At 39.0% G+C, this 19,508-nt stretch overlaps 1 protein-coding gene across 2 annotated transcripts in view; it reads right to left on the bottom strand.

Moving 5' to 3' along the window:
- LOC146375161 (inactive phospholipase D5-like) overlaps window positions 1-19,508 on the bottom strand; it is an 89,148-nt gene that overhangs the window by 23,991 nt on the left and 45,649 nt on the right. The window lies entirely within an intron of this gene.

The following is a 19,508-nucleotide window of genomic DNA, read 5'->3' as shown; positions in this document are numbered from 1 at the left end:
GAAAAGAACAAAAGATATAGGAGGTGGTTTTGTTTCTCTCGCTGTCTCTAATTTCTTTTATTTATTTTTGGTAATATTTATGGTCTCATGAATTTCAACATCCCATATAGCTCAGAAGAAAATAAAGGTCACCTGAACTGTGCAACATGCAAATATGAAGTTTGACATCAAATAATCTGTTTTGCTTGTTAATATTAATCAGCCCTTTGGAGAAATCACAAAGCCAAAATGTAATTTTGTCCCATGCATTGCTGACCAATTACAGTGTGAAAGGAAATGCAATATCTCTACCTCATCAGCCAAACAGCCCCTCTGGGTGCAAATCTACTCTGAAAAAAGAACACTATCCATTATTGTTGACAGGAGGAGGGAAAGTTTCTTACTAAGAATATTTCCTTGGGGATTTGTCAACCTTTGAAAGACCCGGCAGTAGCAAAATAACTGTACAGTTTTCTGTTTACCTCCTGAAGATAAACACACCAGAAATGGGATAAAATATATAAATAATTATAACCAGATTTGTTCCATTTGCTGTTGTTTAAACATACAAGATCTAAAATTGCATGACCCCCAGGAAGTAGAGGAAATTACATGGTACCAGCTCAGAGATCATGGTAAATGTATCTTGTATTTTGTGTCTTTATATGCCACAAAGCATATGATTTTTGTTTAATTCAACACATTTTCACAGCATCATATTAAATACGATGTCACCTCTGCATTTAATGTTCAGTGAAAGCCAAGATGACTTAGAAATGTGTGTGGTTCTGATGATTATGATGGATCTATAGAAGAAAACTATTTATGCCAAATATTGCACAAGTTTAAAAAATGATAATAGAAAAGACCTTTAAGACCATTTCAGACCAGTGAAATGAAATTAAATATGACACATATGTAAAATACAATAGTTGTAGTCAACATACACGTAGTTTTCTATATTGGCTCAAATCACGTTCATTTGCTGTCTTCTTAAGCCTCTGTTTGTTTGTTTGTTTTTTAAAAACCTGCTGAAGGTGGTTCAAGTTTCTTTTTTCTCCTCAAAAAAATAAAACAAAACTAAACAAAAAAGCAAATGCATAACAACTGTGCTGTGGAATTTAGCCAAACGTCTCCACTTTGGATGCTAGAGAGAAGAGGTCCCGGGAACCCCTCCAAACAAGCCACACTTGTTCATTCTTTTTCTAAATGTATTTTTATAAACTTTAACATTTAACATGCTAATTGAGGCTTGTGGACTCTGAGCTCTTGGGTTTCTGCAATTTCTCTGATCATTGCACGGTCTGAGCTTAGGGTGAATTTACTGGGACATCTCTGGGAAGATGGTGTTGACACACACCCGAATGGTTCAGACCAACAACCTGCCTAAACGTTTGCCTTTATAAGCAAACCTCCAGCAACGACCTGCGCTGGGGGTCACATCTGCTGATAATCAGTTAATTAAGTGCCACTGATTAGCCCCTTAATTCCTATAGAAACAACAGGGGTGCACTCATTTATATCTATGCTGCTTAACCTGCATAGATTCCTATAAAAACTTTACTTGACTATAGACGTCTAGAGATAAATATGTAATCATGTGGCTAGTAGGCATACTGTACATGTTTCCAATGTCTTATAGTGTGTAACTCTGTAAAAGTTTTAGTGATATTGAAAATAATTCACAATACAAAATGAAATATAGAACTGTATTGATTTTTGCTTGAAATCATATTACAATGCTCTACTAGTCAGTGAAGAAAAATTATTCAAATATTTGTATCAGTATGTTAAAGATTTTAATCAACTTTACAACCAACAAGCAGTAAATGGGAAATTATGTTTCTACTGTAGTCTCAAGGTATTGACTCATTTACAGAGAACTGCCATAGTTATTTGTAAAATAATAATAAATGCATCCTGATTCCGGGAAACCAGCCAGAAGAGCCAAAACTAATTACCCTTGAACACTTGCACAGCAGATCACTAGCACAGTCAGCTAAACTCTCTGTCTCCAAAGAGAAATGTTATATCACAGACCATCAACCTCTGCGAGCCATACAAACACATAGCTTTGGTTGCTGTAGTGTGTTTATTGTAGCTAGAGAGATGAATGCCCACAGGTCCTCAATGTGGGAATTAAATTAATCTTTGAGCCAGTCAATGGAGCATTCCCAGAGAAGCAAAGACACACTAGCTGGGATATTCAGCTTCACACTCTCATTCTCACACAACTATCTGTCTGCGCTGATGTCTGGCATAGGAATGGCGTTTTCCACTGGTGGATGAGATATTACACCGTACATGTTCCATTTAAACCATAATGCAATCAGTTTACATCTTAGACTGACTGGACAAAGAAGATGAAGCAAGGAGATTAACTTAACTGCTGAACCTCCAATCACATGTGATTGGTTGTGTTTGTGCCTGATAGTAGTGATATGAAAAGGTCACGTTAGTGCACACAAGGGACCATGTTACCTGGCACTGGAGCACAGCTAGAAGTCAGTGCTCCTTAAATCATAGGAAGTAGCAGCATTAGCTAGACAAATAAAGAAAACTTTAATGCAATTATCAAAAAATGTGAACAAAATAATTGCTAGTTTGTGCTTCAATTTGTGAGTGCAGTGTTAGTAGTATTAGTCTGATACTTACTAATCAGCTTGTATCTATGTCTTCGGGATGCAGCTCACTAAACAATCCTTAATGGAATCAAATCAAATAATCAAATCAAATTTATTTCTATAGCACAAATTTTAAAAGACCAGTGTACATCAAATTGCTTCACAATATAACCGCAATGCAGGCAGAAACAAGGGACAAATAGTACAATTACAATTATAATGACAATAACATAGTGTAGTGCAAGCCAGATGACAGTCAAACTAATGTGCTTCAAAGGCTAAATTAAACGGGTGGGTTTTTAAGCGCGATTTAAACGCTTGAATAGATTCAGAGGTATGGACATCAACCGGGAGGTTATTCCAGAGTCTAGGAGCGGCAATAGCAAAAACATTAGCAGTCCATATTCTGGTCTAAATATAACTTCTGTCCCAACACTAAGGCAATGGTGACTGCCAAAATACTAACATTAAAGGTACAGTGTGTAAAATCTCACCACTAGATGTCAGTAAATTGCAGATTGCAGTCAACTGAATCCGATCAGTTCAAGTACATAATTCAGCTCAACTACTGTATTCAGGATGCCGGGGCAACATGGCAGATTCCACAAACTGGTGCTTGCTCCTATGGATCTTTAATAGATTTACACTTTAATGGTTCCTGAGAACACAGTAATTTTGTTGGAAGACATAAATACACACTAATCACACTAATCAATGTACTTATTTATAAGCACAACATTCTTCTTTTGTTTTAAGTAACCCACTAAAATTACTTACTGTACCTTTATGGCCTCAAAATGTGGAGTTCAAAAAGAGTGAGGGTACATCCTACTTTTACATATTTCCTTTATTATTTTTAATATTTATGTCACAAACCCTCCACAGCAAACAAGACCCCAGACCTCTTTCTCTCCAGTCACGTCCTCCAGCTTATCCAGGGCAACGCTGAGGGGTTCCCAGGCCACACAGTCGAGAGATATAATCTCTCCACTTATGTTGTGGGTCACCGGGGCCTCCTCTCGGTAGGACATGCCCAGAGCATCCAACCTAGGAAGCATCCTAGTCAGAGTGCCAAGCAACTTCAACTGGCTCCTTTCAATGTAGAGAAGTAGTGGTTTTATCTGGGTCATTCTCAGATGACTGGAGTCTTCACCTTATCTCTAAGGAAGAAGTCAGCCACCCTTTGGAGAAAGCTCATTTCCACTGCTTATATCTTTGGTCTTGTTCTTTCGGTTACTACTCAAAGCTTGTGACCATAGGTGAAGGTAGCAACATACATCGAGCGGTAATTCAACAGCTTTGCTTCTCAGCTTTCTCTTCACCAGGACAGACTGGTACAGCGTCCACATCACTGCAGCTGTGGCTGCAAACCAACTATAAAGACATTAAAGGCAGACCTGGCCCCAGGTGTTACACGTGCTGCTGATTGATATCCATCATAGATCTTCAACAAAATAACAAGCTGAGAGGGAGGCAGGGTACAGACACTACTCACGGTAGCAATGTCTGGCAATCCAATCCTGGTGAAATATGGAAAGATTTTTATGGTTCCCATTTAATCCCCAATTTCCCTGCAAAATAAGTGCATGCATTTTAGTCCTCAGACTTCCCCTACACACAATATTAATTTCGTTAATGTAATAGGGGGTTAAAACGGCAACAATTGTTGCCGGTGGGATTAAACGGGTTAATTTAACAGCTGATGATAAAACACTGTTCTATACTTCCCACATTGCCGTTTCACTGAAAACTGAGCGCCGACACTGCCAGTATCATCTCTATAGCAATAACTCTAAACAGACGAATCCCACAAACAAAATTTCCAGCTAAAATATACAGACTTTTATTTCTGCCATCGCTTTCAAGAAGCTTTTTGGCTGTTTACAGTAATGGTTTTTGTGGCTTAAAAATTCCAATCTTATACCAGAAGCAAAGATGGCCTTGAGTGACTGAGGGGGAAAAAAATCATAAATAAGATGATTTAATGAAATTGCTCGCTGGATGTTTTAAAAAGCTCCCCTGAGTCCATCTAAAAAAGCCTGTGCAAGGTGGATGGCACAGTGCCAGACTACACACAAAAACAAACACACGCTACACCTCATACTGTCTCCTTGCCTGCTTTTTTGAATGCACAAACACACATGCAGACACAGAAGTAAAGGCCAGAGAAGGTGGATGTTTATAAGTGCAGATCAGAGGCAGATGTTTTAAACAAAACTGCCTGTCCTTTCCCCCTGCAACTATCTGCCAAAGCTCTTCTTAGTTGTTTAAAGTTTGCCCTTTTCTATCTTTTGAAAAACTGGCTTATTCTAGTCATCTTATAACCTTTAAAAACTCTGCTGTAAAGAAAGTTTTACTAAAGTGTGGGGGTTATCTAAAGTAGACACTATCTTTCTTAAGTCCTACTTTTTTTGTACTGCTGTGTCACACTATAGTATGCTGAAGAAAAGCAGAAAGACGCTAGAAATATGCAGCAAGCTGACAGTTTGTGAAGGCATATGATCCCTGCGGCTTTGGAAGCACATTTAAGGAAATCTTAAAGTGCGCCTACAGAGAAGCAGAATGAGTTTCTTCACAGTACAGCCAGAGAAAAGTTTGAGGGGCCCAATTATCCTCTTAGGACTGTTTCCTTGTTGTCAAGGGAAGGGGACAGGAAGGAGCCATGTGGCTTAGAGGGGAAGATAAGTTTACACCATACAAACATTGCAACAGAAATATGGGAAAGCTATCAACAACAAATCCTGGTATAATTTGTCTAATGAGCGCTTGGAGTGCCGCAGATGTCATGGGGATGTTAGGAGGGAGAAGTCAAAGCTCATCACAAGCCTGCAGACATGGTATTTCAAAGGATGTGCAGTTATGTTTTTATCCACTTCAATTCAGTTTTATTTATATGCCATCAGTTGACAAGGTGAAGACCCTGCAATCCTAGAGAGAGAACCCCAATGATCTGAGACATCTATGGTGACCAGCTGGGAGCAGCACAGAGAGAAAACAAAACAGGATAAAACACAAACTACTGGAAAAAAGTATGCAAAATGAATGACATACAGTAGTGGCATATAAGCACATGGGAAATGAAATGGGGAGCGAAGTGCTGCTTGCATCATGAAAAGTCCTGCAGCAGTCTGAGCCTATAGTAGCAGAACTAAGAGATGGATGGTTCTGGGCCACCTGATTGAGACCCAACTATATACTTTACTCAAAAGGATAGTTTTAAGCATAATTTCTAAAGTAGTGAAGATGTCTTAACTGAAATTAGAGCTGCACAGGAGGAGGCCTGACAGCTGGGGGTCTGCATTTCATTCTACTTTTGGAAACTTTAAGACACGATGGGGCCTGTTATTCAAGTCTTTCTGTCGCTTGGTAGGTGAATAAGAAAACCACTAGACTATGGAGCCAATAATTAGTGATAAAATATAAAATTTAAAAATATGTTAGTTTTTTGTGGAGCGAAATGATGACAAGTGTCCACTGCAGCCATTGTCTGTGCTTCTCGTGCATTTTCTCTTTCCTCTTCAAGATAACTTTTAAAGCAATCAGCAGCCGATGCAGAGTGTGTCTTTGAGGCCTATGCATTGGTTAAATTCCCACAATCCTCTAAAGCAGGGGTCCCCAACTCCAGGCCTCGAGGGCCAGTGTCCTGCAATTTTTAGATGTGATCCAACAAAGCTGATTCAAATGGCTAAATTACCTCCTCAACATGCCTTGCTGTTCACCAGAGGGCTGGTAATGAACTAATCATTTGATTCAGGTGTGATGACCCAGGGTGAGATCTAAAACCTGCAGGACACCCCCCTCGAGGCCTGGAGTTGGGGACCCCTGCTCTAAAGTGTCTGACTTTAAGTTCACGATGGAGGTCCTGATGAGAACCTCTGAGCAACCTCTTAGGTGGCCTAATGAATGAGTCCACATGTACTAGACTTTGAGACAGAACTTCAGTTTAATCAACGTAGCCATAAATTTTAACATGCCAAGCCGCTTGAAATACAAATGTGAGAAAATACCATTTTAGTAGTAATGCATATTCAGAATGGTCATCTAACTCCCCAAAACAAAAACAAACAAACAAATAAACAAACAAACACTGGCACTATAGTCTCTGTATGATCTAGACATATTTTTTGGTACTTTTCCATCACTCTAACACCGCTTTCTCCAAATTATACCATAATGGATGAATCCAGTAATCACATTTGTGATGAAACAACTGTCTTAAGTGGGGAAAAAGCTGTTGTGCTTCAGGCTCATGCCTCAGGCGAAAGCAGATGGTTCACATGCTAACAGTATTCACGCAATATACAAACAACTCTCACTATCGTGTTTTTTTTTTAACCTTTTTTGTATTTTTTTGCTGACAGGTATGAAAACAATTCATGAATTGTTAAAAACAGTTTATTATTTTGTGGCACGAAAGCTTAACTGTGTTAGACGTCATAATGTGAACACCAGTGTCATCGTGCTGTGATAGAGGAAGAAGGTCTGCATGTATTTCCCTGTAGTATAAAGTGTTACCTTATTTTCACTTTTTTCTTTCAAAATTTCATAAGTACAGGAGAAAGCCACTAAAAACTGCAACCAAATCAGTTTTACACCCACACACAGAGTCTTCAAAAACTGCATGTCTGATAGGCCACTAATCAAAACAAGTTATGTCATATGAAAAGTCTAAGCTTTACAACATTTTTATCAGGCTCACCTTCAAGCAGCGATTGCTTCTGTACCAAAATATTTTTTTTAATATAGTCATATTAATTTTTCTTCCAGCCCTTCAGACTTCATAAATATAGGAGAAAGCCATATGAAATTTCAGCGCTGAAAAACACATTTAAGCTTTTATATTCAATTATTATTAGAGTTTTTTTCTATAACCAATAGAAAATTTCTATATGTGTGTGTGTGTGTATTTATATAGGGTTAGGGTCTAATAGATTTATTAATAACTGTATATGAAATGACCCTTTAAATAATTTCTTGTATCCTGTGTTTACCACTAGTCTGAAATCTACTTTAAATGTCTTTGTCTGTAATTATTTCTCTGTCTTGCAAAATGTTCAGATAAATAAAACAGTAGCAACAACAACAAAAATAACCTGTCTATCTCTGAAATGTGAATCCAGGATCAACATTTCTGCACACAAACACGTAGTCAGCAGCTTTATGTGTTTGTGTGATGATGTGTGTATTATGTACAGTGGCTTTTGAATGCTAGAGGTGCACAGGGACTGACTGTAAAGAAAAAATAATATCAGACGGTGTACTGCCATGCTCTCCAAGTAAGTGCTGAGTAGGCGAATTTTTATTATGATCGTGTGTTTCTGTGTGTGTCTTGGAGCTGTGAGCAAAATGCTGGGAATGCAGTTCATTTCCAGTCACCTATGTGCTTCCTCTCTCTTTTACTTGCTTCTTTTTTGGCTCGGTGTGTTGAGATAAGTCAGGTTATCACTCTAGTTGTGTAGAGTCTGACTTGGTATCTTTTTCTGTGCTGTCGGCTCTATTTTGAGCTCTGTTTCTCTTTCTTCTTTTCAGTGTATTCATCTATCTTTAACTTTATCTTTCCAATTATCAGGGGGAAAAAAGAAACAAGAGAAAAAACTGTGACATTTTCTTGTTGAGCTAAAAGTGAAAATTTGACAGATTTAAATGTGCTTTCTGATGGAGAGTTAGATGAGCAGGACAGCATCACCAGCGACACAGGCTGGTTGGCACTCATTTATTCTACAGGCAATTAAAAGGGTATGGCCATAAAAATCTAATATCAAATTGCTTGCCTACTTGACCTTATCACAGCCGTTTATGGAAAGCACACAGAGTGCTGAGGCGAGGGTTTGAGCACACACACTCACATATACAGACCACCCATACAAACTGTTATTTGGTCAAAATATGCATAAACCTGGTTTAATGTGTATACATTCTCTGTTTCTGGTGTGAACAAAAAGCTTTTATTACTTACATTTGTTATTTAACTCTCAACATTTTACTCTATAACAGCTGTTTTGTAGGACTGCTGGCACAACACAAAACGACTTTACCTAAATCTTTCACTTGAGGCTGGTTGGAGTATTTTAAATTACTGCATGACAGAAATGATAACACAAAAGACAAGGTGTGCCAAACATCCCGGCTGTCCCCTACTCATGCTTATCTTTATTTAAACGCAACACTGTCATGGAGCTTGGTGTCTGTTGTATTTGTCCTATTTGTTACTCTGTTAGCCTTCTCATGTCTCGTTTATAGTCATTTCTTTCTTTATTTTGGTAATTGCTTTTCCTGGTGTATCTTCTGCCTCCTCATGTCTTCAGTTTTTTTCCTCTTGTGTTTTTGCTTTTTGGTTAAACTTAATTCCTGTACTTTTCTTTACACACTTAAATGTTAAAGTAACTTATTAATTCGATTCAATTTTATTGAATAGTGCCGTATCACAACAACATTTACCTCAAGGCGCTTCATATTGTACGATAGACCCTACAATAATACATAAAGAGAAAAACCTAACAATTATATGACCCCCTATGAGCAAGCACTTTGGCGACAGTGGGGAGGAAAAACTCCCTTTTAACAGGAAGAAACCTCAGACAGAACCAGGCTCAGGGAGGGGCAGCTATCTGCCACAACGGGTTGGGATACTTAGTATTTATTATTATCAAGTAACTGTCTGTAACAGAATATACTAATACATGGCCATACTTATTTCTGTCTCAAATACCTGTTTTTCTGGTTAGTCGGTGAGTGCTGGTGATTCTAACTGTGCTCTTGACTCTGCCACAAAGTGCTGCTTGCATTTATTAGCGGATAATCCATCTGTCTGTGCTGCAATTTGGTCAGTATATGAAGGAATTCTGTTCAGAGGCAACGCTGGATGATTTTATGCTTCATTTTTAGGAGGCTGTCTGTCTTCATGAGTGCAATAAGTCTTTTTACTGGTCTGTGCTCAAGGTGACAGCAATCTATTACTTTATGAGATGATGGAAATTTATCAAAGCTGAAAAAACCCTTCTGAAGCAATGCTCAAAGTCAGCTTTCTGTGTAAGAATAGTGGAAATATTTACACATTTAGAAAAACATTCAGGTTCAAATTGAAAGACTGAGCAACATTCAGGAGATGTGCTGATGTTTTACTGATGTTGCTTTTGAAAAGCTGAGCGTGCACATAGAAGACAGACATAGAAAGGAACGCAAACTGACAAGGCAGTGACAGCTAAAATGGACTTTGGTGCACAACATGATAAGCATTTCTGAAAGTCCGTATGCACACTCCTCTAACAAGCATTCATAGAGTTCTTTAATAAACAAACAAATATAACGTGAGTGTGAGACAAGAAGCAATTTAACAGAATATTTGTGATGAACATCGCAGCATAATGTAAGGAATAGTTTACTAAAAGCTACATTTCAAAACTAAAATGTGTATTCCCTCTAACAGGGATCTCTGCAGACACAGTTAAAAGGTTAGCTGAAAGGCATGTCTTGGGCAAACCTTGTGGTAATTTCTTTAAACATTTTTCAGGAAGAGTTCTCCGGGCTTCTTAAAGACATTCAAAGCTCTTTTTTGGATGCTGGCTGCCTTTGTTCTGTTCTGTGTCAAGTTGACCCAACACTACTTCAGTAATGTTCGGTTTGGGCTCTGAGAGGCCAATCAATGACTGATATTGTTCCATTGTGTGTTTTTTCTAATCAGGCATGCTTTTACTGCACTGGCAGTGTGTTTGGGATTATTATAATACTGAAAAATGAAAGTGTTGCCAGTGAAATTGTTTCCAGATGGGATCCAGATGGTGGATGAAAATCTGATACTGGTACTTTTCTGCATTCATAATTGCATCAGTTGTGACCAGATCCCCAACAACATTGATTTAAATACATCCCCAAACCATGACAGAACTAATGGCTATAGACACAGTTGTACCGCTCGCCTGATCTCATCTGTACAGACTGAAGATGATTTGAACAAATAATTTTAAATTTAGTTTATCACTCCAGTGACTTGAAGTTCAGATACTGTTTATCTGCTGTAGATATTTTTAGGATTTTCTTTCGTTGTCCTCTACTTGTCCAGTTTCCTAAAAGGACACTGTTGCATCTTCAAAAAATAAAAATACAATAACTGAGACTTACAATGAAGTATCGTTGCAACTGGTTTACTGAACCTTCTTTTCAGTGCATGTACAGAACAGGAGTATCCATTTTCTGCTGCCTCCTACAGGACACACTCTTCTTCCACTTCCTTACACATTAATGTAACACAGAACCAATACTGCCTCTCCTGGCATTACCATTGTAACAACACACTCATTCTGTTTCTTTCAGAAGAATAACAGGAACTTAGGATGTAGGTATCTATGAATAATAACTATTATGTATACTCATATATTTATATAACCTACTAATTTCTTGCGATACCACATCTCCTCCCCCCTTAAGTCAACAACTCCCTTGACTTACAAAATAACTGTTTATCTAAAGAATGCTTAACAAGCAATCAACATGTAATTAAGGTAACCATACAACCATACAACTGTATATAGGTTTCCACGTTTCTCTTTTTTTTTTTTACTAACTAGGAAGGTACGTCCTTCCTGTGAGATCAGAGTGCATTGTTGCTCTATTTCTGGAAGATCTCACTCTACCTAACAAAGTCCTTTAAAGTCTCTGGTGGACGTCTCTCTCTCTGGGAACGTCGCAACACGGGTGTCACTGAAGAGTCTCCGGGAGCCGGAGTCTCCGGAGCATAAGGCAACTCCATTGCCGGAGGTTGTGGCGCTGTGTCCAACTCCGATGGCAAGCAGCACTCAGGCACTGATTCTTTGTCAAGCAATGGCTCCACCTCCCTGTCTGGTGTACTGGGAACAGTGTCAGCCACTCTTGCTCTCACCTGATCCACGTGCCGCTTCACAGTTTGACCTGATCCAATGGTAACAATGTAAGACACTGGACCCGATGCTCTCACAATGACTGCGGGAATCCACTTCGGGCCATAGGAGTAGTTTCTGATGAAGACCTTGTCTCCTGGTGTGAAACTTCTCAGTCTTTTCTTGGTGTCATGATTTTCTTTCTGTTTCAATTGTTTGTGCTGCACTTTTGTTTTCACATCAGGCATGAGCAAGTCCAAAACTGATCTGAGTCTCCGTGACATCATCAACTCTGCAGGTGATAAACCAGTAGTGGCATGCGGTGTGATGCGATAACTGAACAGAAATCGGGACAGTCTGGTGTGCAAGGTATCACCTTTGACTTTCTTCATCCCCTCCTTAAAGGTCTGGACCGCCCTCTCAGCCAGCCCATTTGAAGAAGGGTGGAAAGGTGCTGATCTCACATGGTCAATTCCATTCTGCTTCATGAATGACTCAAATTCAGCACTTGTGAAACATGTTCCGTTATCTGAAACTAACATTTTAGGTAGTCCAAACACACTGAAACTCTGGCGCAGTTTCTCTATAGTTACCTGTGATGTAGAGGATTTCACAGGGTAAATGTCCATCCACTTGGAATGAGCATCCACAATGATTAGAAACATCTCCCCGAGGAAAGGCCCTGCATAGTCCACATGGATTCTGGACCATGGTGACTCCGGCCACTCCCAAGGGTGTAATGGTGCAGTAGGTGGTGACTTGTAGTGTTTCTGACACTCCTCACATGCCTGCACTTCTCTTTCAATGTTCTCATCCATCCCTGGCCACCATACATACGACCTTGCCAAGCCTTTCATCTTCGACATGCCTGTATGAGTCTGGTGCAGGAGTTTCAATATTTTGTCTCGGCCTTTGGTGGGAATAATTACTCGGGCTCCCCAGAGCACACAACCATCCCTCACACTCAGTTCCAGCTTTCTCTGTCGATATGGCTTCAAACAGGCATCGGTCTCAGTTGGCCAGCCTTTTAAGGTGTACTCGTGGACTCGCGACAACAAGACATCCTTAGCTGTCCATCGTTTGATCTGTGCAGTGTCCACTAATGTGTCATCCAGTACATCCATCATTAAACCTGCTCAGCCATCTCTTGCTCAGGTGCTGAGTCTGGTACCGGCAACCGGCTGAGCGCATCCGCGTTTTCATGGTGTTTTCCTGGCTTGTACCTGATGTTGTACTCGTAAGCACTCAATGTCACGGCCCATCTTTGTACTCTTGGTGAGCCCATCTGAGGTATAGGCTTCTTTTCATTGAACAATGAAATTAGGGGTTTATGATCTGTGTAAATCATGAAAACTCGGCCATACAAGTATTTGTGAAATTTCTTGATGCCAAATATCACAGCTAAACCTTCTTTGTCAAGCTGAGAATACTTTTTCTCAGCAGGAGAGAGTGTGCATGACATGAACCCCAAAGGTCTCTCGCTTCCATCCTCCATCTTATGTGACAATACGGCACCTACGCCGTATGGGGATGCATCACATGAGAGAACCAACTCACGGTCAGCAGAATAATGAACTAACACCTCTGCTGAGTTCAACAGGTTCTTGGATTTCTGAAATGCTTCCTCTTGTCTCTTTTGCCATGTCCACCGTACCTCGTGTCTCAAAAGTTCATGTAAGGGTGCCAACAGGGTTGCCAGGTTTGGAAGGAATTTGTTGTAGTAATTTAGCAAACCTAAGTATGCTTTCAGTTCAGTGACATTTGTGGGGGTAGGTGCATCCATGATTGCTTTAACTTTCTTTTCCATTGGGTGGAGCCCCTGGGCGTCCACTATGTGCCCCAAGTACTCCACTTTCTCTTGGATGAAGGCACACTTGCACCTCTTTAACCTCAACCCAGCTTCCTCCAACCGGGTCAACACCTCATCCAGGTTCTGTAGATGGCTTACTTCATCCACTCCAGTCACTAAGATGTCATCTAAATACACCGCTACGTGAGGTATCCCCTTCAAAAGACTTTCCATGGTCCTCTGGAATATTGCTGGAGCAGAGGCCACTCCAAAAGGCAATCTGTTATACGTGAACAGCCCCCGAGATGTGTTTACTGTCACGTACTTTTTCGATTCGTCATCCAAGAGGATTTGCTGGTAAGCGTGGCTCATGTCTAATTTTGAGAACTGCTTACCCCCGGACAGTGTGGCAAACAAGTCCTCCATTCTGGGTATGGGGTACTGCTCCAGTGAAGCCACGGTATTTACAGTAAGCTTATAATCCCCACACAGCCTTATTGTCCCTGTGGGCTTCAGGAGTGGCACTACTGGTGCCGCCCATTCAGCATATTTTACTGGCGAGATGATGCCTTCTTTCAACAGTCGGTCTATTTCCTCATCGACTTTTGCTCGCATAGCAAAGGGGACAGAACGTGGACGGAAGAAGCGTGGGGTGGCATCACTTTTCACATGAATAGCAGCTTTCATTCCTTTCAGGGTGCCCAACTCCTCTTTGAATACATTCTCATGTTTCCTTAACACTTGCTGAAGTGTTTTTTCTGTTGTTTTGACTTGGTGCAGCTTTCTGTTGTTAGGACTGTTTTTCACTTCACCCCAGTCCAATTTAATTTCCTCGAGCCAAGCTCGACCTAGCAAGCTGGGGCCGTCGCCTTCGACCACCACCAGGGGCAGATGTTTTTTCTGCTGCTTGTATTTGACGCTGACTCGTGTTGCACCAATCACCTTAACAGGATCCCCTGTATAAGTTTCGAGCTTGATTTTGATGGGCTGCAGGCTGGGGGGCTTGCTGTCTTTCCCTGTTTCTCTGAATGTTGCTTCGTTCATGACTGTTAGGCAACATCCAGTGTCTATTTCAAAGTTCACCTTTTTTCCATCAATTTGCATATCCACAGTGTAGGGGTCTACTCTTCTCAAGTGTACCACACTGCCACGCCCTAACTTGAACAGTTTTCTTTTGTGCCCTTGACTGCACTTGACACAGTTCAACATGAAAGAGTCATCTTCAGAGCTATCAGTTTTGTTGTTATCTGCTTTATCGCCCACATTGTGAGTACTGTAGTGTGAACTCTGCTTTTTTTCTTTCTTTACATATGTCGATCCATACTTTTTCTGGTTCAGTTTAGTCTTGCTTCTACAAGCTCTAGCTATGTGTCCCATTTTACCACAAGCATGACATTTTTCTTGTTTGTACTTACAGTCTGCTGCTGTGTGCTTGGTTCCTTTGCAACGATAACACTCTTTATTTTCTGTTTTAAAGGTACGACTCTCCTGTTGTCCTCTAGCGAGACTGAAACATTTTGCTGACGCTCCTGAGGTCTGCAGATCCTGTGCATTTTTATTTGCAGTCTCCATGGCTACTGCAATTGACAGAGCCTTGTCAAAAGTGAGATCTATTTCTGACAAGAGACGTCTCTGAATTCGGTCATCCTTAATTCCGCAGACGATCCTATCTCTCAACATCTGTTGTAACGTGTTGCCATAGTTACAATCCTGTGCCAGGCGACGCAGCTCCACTACATATTCCATGACGGTTTCATTCGGCTTGCGGGAGCGAGAGTCGAACTTATACCTTTGCACAATTTCACTGGGCTTCGGATCGAAGTGATTTTTCATCAGAAGCACCAGCTCTTGGAAGGTTTTGTCTTTGGGCTTGGCCGGGCTGAGAAGGTTTCGCATCAAGCTGTACGTCGCTGCTCCGACGACACTTATTAATATCGCTCTTTGTTTCTCTGCATCGTCGATCCCGTTAGCTGCGAAAAACTGCTCGAGTATTTCCGTATACTCATCCCAAGTCTGATTCTTTGGATCGAACGCTACTAGCGTGCCAATTGTAGCCATTTCCGCTTCGAGCTTACTGCCTTCTATTTCCAGCCGAAAACTTTTGCATTCTTTGAAAAACTAGCCAAACCTGTAGCCGACTCCATCACTTTTTTTTTTTTCTTCTTCTCTTTTCTTTCAGTCCGATCGCCCAAACTCCTTCCCCCTAAACGTCCTCGTCGCCAAAAAGATGTTGCATCTTCAAAAAATAAAAATACAATAACTGAGACTTACAATGAAGTATCGTTGCAACTGGTTTACTGAACCTTCTTTTCAGTGCATGTACAGAACAGGAGTATCCATTTTCTGCTGCCTCCTACAGGACACACTCTTCTTCCACTTCCTTACACATTAATGTAACACAGAACCAATACTGCCTCTCCTGGCATTACCATTGTAACAACACACTCATTCTGTTTCTTTCAGAAGAATAACAGGAACTTAGGATGTAGGTATCTATGAATAATAACTATTATGTATACTCATATATTTATATAACCTACTAATTTCTTGCGATACCACAGACACATTGCACAGGATGCCGAAAAATGACACGTTTTGGGCTAATGGCTCTCTGAGAATCACCTTTTTGGTACTTGAAAAAATTGTTTTACGTTATCTTTGGAATTTTTTATAGATTCAAGAAATGGTAAGTGGCAAACTATGCCTTTGTAACAGGCTGCTAGTAAAAATGCCTTGTTACGAGATAAAATAATTTTTGTTGCAAATTCAAGTGTGGACAAAATACTGGTTTACCCTTTGAGTTAAGTGTATTTTTATGCTTTTTATACTCAAAAAAAACAATCTTCTGAAAATAGTCTGGTACAAAGAGTGGATTGAAAATGAGTGTACAAAGCAGCCAATGTCCATAGAACATTTTTGATAGATCTTCAGAAAACCTGGAGAATTGCTGCTAAACACCATTTTAACAATGGCAAGAGAGTCTGGCTCCTTGGAAGCAAAATAGAAAGAAATTTTGGGCGACTCAAGGCTATCGCAATGTACTAATAGAGATCTGTGATTAGCATGATTGCCCCAAGCTGTCAGTGAACTGAAAATGTGTCTATCTGGATAAAATCCACTGGCTTATACGGATCCATTTATGTTCCATTTTTGTCTGTTGCGTGTGGTAAAAGGTGTTAAGGTAGACAACTAGCAGTTTTCTTGGTGAAATTAAAAACCTGTTTGTTGTTACTTTATTGTAGGTAGTTAATATGTCCTTGGAGCTCTTTGTCAGCTAAGATTATTTAATATTACACCATACTTAGTTGTTTTTTTTCCTTTAGCAAGGCTGAGGAAAAAGTCAGAGAAGCAACATAATTAATCAGATTTTCTATCAAAAAATGAGTGCTTTCCTTCAATCCTGCTGCCACAGTTTTTCCACCTCTGAGCTGTTGCCTGCTCCTGCCTTATGGAAAGTGACATCAAGTGCTCCTCTCTTGGGAGACTGAGTGCTGTTAGAGACTGTCTGCTCTGTTCCCTGGAGTGAACCAAGAGCTCAAAGTGTTCTGCCAGTTGGATGAGTAGTGAAACAGTTCTGCCTTTAGTGAAGCAGGCTTATGATAATTTCCTAGATATTTTCACTATGTTGTACAATAAACATTGTCCTGTAAATGAACACAAGACAAAGAAAAAAAAGATAAAAAGTCCTTGGTTCACAAAAGGAATTATCAATGCTTGCAAAAAGAAAAACAATCTGTATAAACAGTTCATCAAAGTAAAAACAAAAGAAGTGGAACAAAGATATAAAGAATGTAGAAATAAATTGACTGATATTATAAGAACAAGTAAACAACTTTATTATAGAAGAAGATTATATGAAAATAAAAACAATATAAAAGGAACTTGGGATGTGTTAAATAACTTAATTAAACAAGGATCTTCTGGAACATCATATCCTGAATGTTTCATTGATGCAAATGGTGAAAATCATAACATGAGTAACATTGTAGATAGGTTCAATAAATTTTTTATAAATGTTGGCCCTGAACTAGCAGCGGACATCCCGTGTCAAAAAAATGAAAATATCAGTAATATAAAATCAAATCCCTTTTCACTGTTCCTCTCAGCTACAAATGAGCAAGAAGTAATAAATATCACATTAAAATGTAAAAGTAAGTCTTCAATGGATTATCATGACATAAATATGTCTGTAGTTAAACAGGTTATTCTGAATATTGCTAGTCCCTTAACATATGTCTGTAATTTATCATTTCAGTCCGGTTGTTTTCCAAAAAAAATGAAAATTGCGAAGGTAATACCACTATACAAAAGTAATGACAAACACAGTTTTACCAATTATAGGCCTATTTCTCTACTGCCTCAATTCTCAAAAATTTTAGAAAACCTTTTTAATTCAAGATTAGAAAAATTCCTTGAAAAACATCAAATAATAAATGTTGGTCAGTATGGTTTCAGAACGCAAAGAACCACTTCAATGGCGATAATTGAGGCAGTAGAAGAAATTACTAATGCACTGGATAAAAATAAATATGCAGTTGGTATTTTTGTTGATCTCAAAAAGGCCTTCGACACAATCAATCACTCAATTTTATTGGATAAATTGGAAAGATATGGTATTCGAGGGAAAGCTGGTAACTGGTTAAAAAGTTACCTAACGGGTCGGGAACAATATGTTAGCATAGGGCATTACCACTCAGAGAAACTTGGTATTACATGTGGTGTTCCCCAAGGGTCAGTGTTGGGACCAAAACTTTTCAATATATACATAAATGATATTTTTGATGTTTCTCAAGTACTTAAACTCATACTGTTCGCAGATGACACCAACATATTTTTCAGTAGCGATGATTATACTGATCTTGTAATGACCGTAAACAGGGAGCTAAAATTAATAAAAAAATGGATGGATATAAATAAATTATCATTAAATATAAATAAAACTAAAGCAATGTTTTTCGGTAATTTAAAATATAATATAGAATTACCAATTATCATTGAAGGTGTACCAATTGATAATGTGAGTGAAAACAAATTTTTGGGAGTCGTAATTGATAACAAAATTTCATGGAAACCACACGTCAGACACATAAAAACCAAAATTTCCAGAAGCCTCGCAGTTTTGAACAAAGTGAAACCATACCTTGATAAAGATGCACTTCGTACTCTGTACTGTACCCTGGTTCGTCCATATCTTACATATTGTGTGGAAGTGTGGGGAAACACATATAAAAATACAACTAATCCATTAGTCACAGTACAGAAACGAGCACTGCGTATTATTCACAAGGCTGGTTATCTAGATCATACTCACAAACTCTTTCTTCAGGCAAAGTTACTTAAATTCCAGGATCTGGTTAATTACAATACATCTATAATCTTATACAAAGCCTTTAATAAACTTCTACCTACAAATTTACAAATTATATTTGAAATTCGAGAAAGGGTTTATAATGTGAGAGGCTTCGGGGAATTCAAATTACCCAGAACTTGAACAACCCGTAAAGGTTTTTGTGTGTCTGTATGTGGTGTGAAAATCTGGAACAGTCTGAGTTTACAACTGAAACAATGCAAAAATATTCATAGATTTAAATTCCTCTACAAACAGTTGGTCTGGTCACAGTATACTCAATGATGTTTTAGTGTGCTCTGTAATGTCTGTTCTCTTACCATTGCTGGTATGATTCCAAAAAAAAAAAAAGTGTGTGCGTATGTATGTACATATATGTACATGTGTGTGTAGACATATATGTATGTATGTATATGTATGTGTGCTTGTCAGTATGTAATTATTATTGCCTGTTACCTGTGGTAACGCAATTTATAATTATTATATATTCTGTATTTAGTTATGATGGTTCTAATTGTTGTTTGTGAGCTGCCGTTGAGATGCTTGCATGTGCCTGGGGCTGTTGATGGTTTGTTTGGTTGTAACGATGGGCGTAGCTGTGGGAAGCTTATTGTTTTTTGTTGATGAGTGAGTATAGGGGTGGGATTTAATAAGTTTTCTTCGTCCCACTCCTTTTCAGGTAATTTTTGTTATTTGTTTTGTGCACTTTATGTTCAATATATGTATTTTGTTGTGCCTGAAATGAATAAATAAATGAAATGAAAATGAAATGAAAAAGCACAACCACAGAAGCTTTCTAAAGATGTTATTTCATAATGATAGAGTTTATGAAGCTTTCTTGTTGTCTAGGTGTTTGAATAAGAGAAATGCACCAGGCCATGCTGTGCAAAGTTGGAAACAGTTTTAACGAACAAACC

The sequence above is a fragment of the Perissodus microlepis genome, chromosome 13, assembly GCF_051167445.1.
Source record: "Perissodus microlepis isolate ML-2025 ecotype Zambia chromosome 13, ASM5116744v1, whole genome shotgun sequence".
Taxonomy (NCBI): Eukaryota; Metazoa; Chordata; class Actinopteri; order Cichliformes; family Cichlidae; genus Perissodus; species Perissodus microlepis.
Note: the sequence above shows the minus strand (reverse complement) of the source record. Positions and strands in the feature narration are given on the sequence as shown.